Below are 5,016 nucleotides of genomic sequence, written 5' to 3' on the forward strand. Positions count from 1 at the left end.
AGCTCTACTACTGGACTCACCCTGCCCGCCGCGCCGAACTACAACTCCCGGCAGGCAGCGCGCAGGAGCGCATGCGCAGATTGGGCGGCGGGGCTGCGCGAGAAAGAGGCGGGGTGTACGCAAGTGAGGGGACGGAACGGTATTGCGCGTGCGTAGGCGGCTCCTGCCGCTGAGCGGGAAAGAGGCGAAGCGTGCTTTGGTGTGAGGGTCTGTGGCGGCCGGTTGTACCCCGCGTCTTGCGGTCTCCTGCGGACTCCGGCCTCACCTGGGGTCCCGTCCTGGGGCAGGGTTAGTGCGAGACTGGTCATTGGATCGGAGGGTCCTCCCTCCTAGGCCTTGGCCCGCGGTTCTTCAGCTCCCGACATCTGCGGGAGTGGCCCCCCTGAGGGCCAACTTTGCCTTTTATTTTCTCGAAAATATGTTAACGCAGATAATTTGACTGATTTATCCCCAACAGATCCAGACAGACCTAGTTCCCGATAAAGGAAAGAGGGAGTTCCACAACTTCTCTAGCCCAGGTCGGTTTATGGCTTTTCTGGCTCCTAAGTCTGGAAGAGACCGTACTGTAGGGGTCGCCGGCCCCTCCAAGGGCTCCAGCGACCCCTGAAGGGCCCCAGGTCTCCCCTGAAAAGCCTCTAGATGTCCCAGAAAGAACCTCAGGTGTCCTCTTGAAAGTCCTCTGATATCCCCGGAAGAGCCCCAGCTGCCCCCTCAAAAGTCCCATGGTAGCCCGTTAAGGGGGAAACTAGGGCCAGGGTGCCCAGGGCTTCCCGAAGATGGCACCCTCTATGTGTTTCTCAGACCCTGCCTGCTGCTGGGCAGAAGATGGCAGTCCCCACCCTGCTGCGTGGCCGAGGGATAAGGCTGTGTCTTCTACTCTGTGTGTGATACTCTGAGATAGGGCTGGCTTCTGCCCTCAGCTAGGGCCCCTGTGTACAGAGGAGGACAGGGACTGCTCGGAATAATGGGAGGCTTTTGTTTGTTGTTTTCAGATTTCTCAAGGGAGGGATAAAATGAGTAAGAGGAAGAAGCCACATACCTCAGGCACATCAGGTATTTGTACATTGAAGCTTCTACTAATAGACGTGGGCTAATTGATTGCAGAAATACTTGCATGACCACATCATGCTCCTTTAAAAAAGCAAATGATTTAATACATGCTGATAAGAAAAACATAAACCTTGAAGAAGTACATAAGTGAAAAGTGAAAGCTTTCTGGGACTGCAGCCCCACATCTGGTGGGGTCCAACAGCCCAGGGGAGGCCCCCAGACTGTGGGGTAAGGGTGCATCTCACAAGGATGACTATTAAATAGAGCTTGATGGGCTTCAGGGCCATCTGGCTTATGGCTAAGTCTTTGACTCAGGAACCAAAGTCCTGGGTTCATAATCCCAGCTCTCTGGCTCACTGTGTGATTGCAGATGAGTTACTCAACCTCTCTGTACCTCAGTCTCCCCTTCTGTAAATTAGGGATAATGAAAGCACCTACCCTTTTTTTTTTTTTGGATGGTGCAGGCAATTAACATGCTTGGTTGCTAACTGAAAGGTTGGTGGTTCCAGTTCACCCAGAAGTGCCTCGGAAGAAAGGTCTGGTGATCTACTTCCAAAAAATCAGCCATTGAAAACTATGGAGCACAGTTCTACTCTGACGCATGAATGTGGGGTGGTGAGTCAGAGTTGAGAGTTGACCGGATGACATCTGGACTAACCGGTTACCCTTTTAGAGCAGAAGTTCTCAGAGGGGGGTGGTCTTGCCCCCAGGGGACATTTGGCAATGTCTGCAGACATTTTTGGTTTTTACAACTGCAAGGGGGTGCTGTTGGCATTGAGTGGGTTGAGGCCAGAGACACTGCTAAACATCCTGCAATGCATAGTATAGCCCCCACCACACAGAAATTGTCTGGCTCCAAAAGTTAATAGTGCCGAGGATGAGAAAGCATGCCCTAGAGCTCTCATGTGGGTTAAATGTATTAGTATTTGTAAGCAGAGGACACATCCTTGGGTGGTACATAGATGAATACTGTTGTGGTTACCTTTCCAGACTTTTTTTCTTTTTTTATTATTGTGGTGAAATATACATAACACAAGTGCAGTGCAATGGACTGCTTTCATACGGTCTTTCTCACCATGGTCTTGTAACTCCTGCCAAATGATTGGGTGGGGATATGCAAATAAGGTGCTTGTGGCCCATCAAGGGGATTGAATAGCTTGCTAATAATGCAAATAAGGTGCACGGCACCCTTATGGGTGTATGATTATGCAAATAAGGTGTATGGAACTCAAACAAGGGGATTAGTCAGTTTTGCGATTCCACTAGGCTTAAAATGAGCCATCCCAGAGGTGTAAAGGTGGGGACCTCACTACCACCAAGAACAGCCGGGAGTGGAGCACATCCTTTAGACCTGGAGTCCCTGCGCTGAGAACCTCCTAGACCCAGGAGACAGAGAGCACTGTAACACTGGAGATGGTGAGAAGCGGTGACAGCAGAACCAGGAGACCGGCACAAGACAGTGTGATGGGCTTCCTGGCCCATGGAGCAAGGCAGCCGCAGTGGGTATACTGACCCATGGAGTGAGAGAGCTGAGTGCCTTCGAGCAGGAGGCTTCCTGGCAGAGTTAGGCTTGCTGACCCGTGGAGCAAGAGAGCTGAGTGCCTTTGGACTGAGGTGCCCTGGTGGAGTGGGGTACCCCCAGGTACTGATTAGCAGAGTTAAAGAGCTTTGTAACACTTGGCCCAAGCAGGGCAGAGGCCAGGCTGAGGGGCCATGGGCCAGAGAGAAGCCTGCCTGCGGTACTGCTGAGAAGAGGCCGTCCTGACGGAAGAACTGTATCTTGAGTCATTCCTTATCCTGAATTGTAATCTATTACTTCCCTAATAAACCACATAATTGTAAGTATTGTCTGTGAGTTCTGTGTGGCCATTCCAACAAATTATTGAACCCATCAGAGAAGTAGAGAGTGTCTTGGGAGGGACAGCTGTCAGAATTGATAAAAAGGTTGGAGAGAGGAGGTACATCTGACCTCTGCCTCATGGAATCAGCCTAGGCTGTTGATCTTGATTCTCTTCCCCCTTGTGAAGTCAGAGGAGGTCAGATGTCCCCACACTGCACCATTTTTGCAATGAAATTCACCATTTTAACAATTTTTAAGTGTACTATTCAGTGGCATTAATTATATTCACAATGTTGTGCAACCATCACTACTATTTATTTCCAAAATTGTTTCAATACTTCAAACAAGAACTGTACCCATTAAGCAATAACTCCTCATACCCCCCTTGTGCCAGTGCCTATAACCACTAATCCACTTTCTGGCATTTGCCTATTGCCAGACTTATTAAATACTTTTCATTTTGAAATAATTTTGGACTTAAAAGTTGCAAAAATAGTTCAGGGAGTCCTGTGTACCCTTCCCCCTGCTTCTCCTGATGTTAACGTCTAACACAATATAGTATCATAGTACATAGTACTGCATGGTACAGCATCTAGTACAACCATACGACAGCACAAACGAAAAAAAGGACAGGACGTTCACCTGGTATGATACTTCATTCAGACTTTTTCCATCTATATATGCAAATATAGTGGTTTTTTCGATAATTAAATCTTCACACATACTGATCCACAACTTCTGATTTTCACTTTGCAGTATATCGTGACTGTCCTTCCTTGTCAACACACATAAAGAATTTCCTTGTTAGAAAAAAAGAAAAACATTTGATCTTAGGTAATATGGCTCCACTTCCCTGTCATTTTTTAAGGAACCTTAAACTTCTTAAAATTTCAGAAATGACTTCTTCACCTATGTCAAAAAATAAGCCACTCAGGACACCATGAATAGATTGCTAAGCAGGTTTAATAGACAATTTTAAAGTTGGGCAGCACATCATTTACCTGGTAAATGAGTGCTCCAATTAATCAGGATTCTTAAAGTGTTTATACACAATGATATCACAAACTTTTGAATAAAATTTCTGATTGATTGACATTTACTAACTTGGGTAAACAGTTACAAGACAATCACAAGATTAGTGAGTCTTGATTATAAGGCCCCTAAAGTTTTGAAAACAGGAAGTATTCATTAGTTTTAAAGACAGGATGTTTCTTTATTTTGATCGTTTTATGAGTTTTAAGTGAAAGTTAATGAATAATGAAAACATCCTTTCTGGTTTCAGTGGGCATAGTCACATAGCTGCTTTTAAAGGTTAGTTTGTAGCATAGCTAAAAGCCACCACTGTGTCAGTTTGTCATACTGTGGTGGCTTGTGTGTTGCTGTGATGGTGGAAACCATGCCACCAGTATTTTAAATACCAGCAGGGTCACCTTTGGTGGACAGGTTTCAGCGGAGCTTCCTGGCTAGGACAGACTAGGAAGAAGGACCTGGTGGTCTACTTCTGAAAAAATTATCTAGTGAAAACCTTATGAATAGCAGTAGAATATTGTCTGGAATAAATAGTGCTGGAAGATGAGCCCCTCAGGTTGGAAGGCACTCAAAATACAACTGGAAAGAGCTACCTCCTCAAAGTAGAGTTGACCTTAATGATACGGATGGAGTAGAGCTTTCAGGACCTTCATTTGCTGATGTGGCATGACTCAAAATGAGAAGAAACAGCTGCAAACATCCATTAATAATCGGAAGTGGAATGTATGAACTATGAATCTAGAAAAATTGGAAGTCGTCAAAAATGAACTGGAACACATAAAAAAGCTGAACTATATGAAGAAGAACGCAGCATCAGGATTGGAGGAAGACTCATTAACAATCTGTGATACGCAGATGACACAACCTTGCTTGCTGAAAGCAAAGTACACTTACTGATGAAGATCAAAGACTCCAGCCTTCAGTATGGATTACCCCTTAACATAAGAAAACAATCTTCACAACTGGACCAATAAGCAACATCATGATAAACAGAAAATATTAAAGTTTTCAAGGATTTCATTTTACTTGGATCCACAATCAACACCCATGGAAGCAGCAGTCAAGAAATCAAACGATGTATTGCATTGGGCAAATCT

At 45.6% G+C, this 5,016-nt stretch overlaps 1 long non-coding RNA gene across 1 annotated transcript; it reads left to right on the top strand.

The window, feature by feature from the left end:
* The first annotated feature begins 245 nt into the window (after positions 1 to 245).
* LOC111819065 (uncharacterized) lies at positions 246 to 1,020 on the top strand. The gene is made up of 3 exons (XR_002822864.1): positions 246 to 288; positions 458 to 518; positions 993 to 1,020. It is a non-coding gene; the product is annotated as an uncharacterized LOC111819065 (long non-coding RNA).
* Positions 1,021 to 5,016: the final 3,996 nt, after the last annotated feature.

This window comes from Trichechus manatus, unplaced genomic scaffold (genome assembly GCF_000243295.1).
Source record: "Trichechus manatus latirostris isolate Lorelei unplaced genomic scaffold, TriManLat1.0 scaffold00258, whole genome shotgun sequence".
In the NCBI taxonomy this organism is placed as follows: Eukaryota; Metazoa; Chordata; class Mammalia; order Sirenia; family Trichechidae; genus Trichechus; species Trichechus manatus.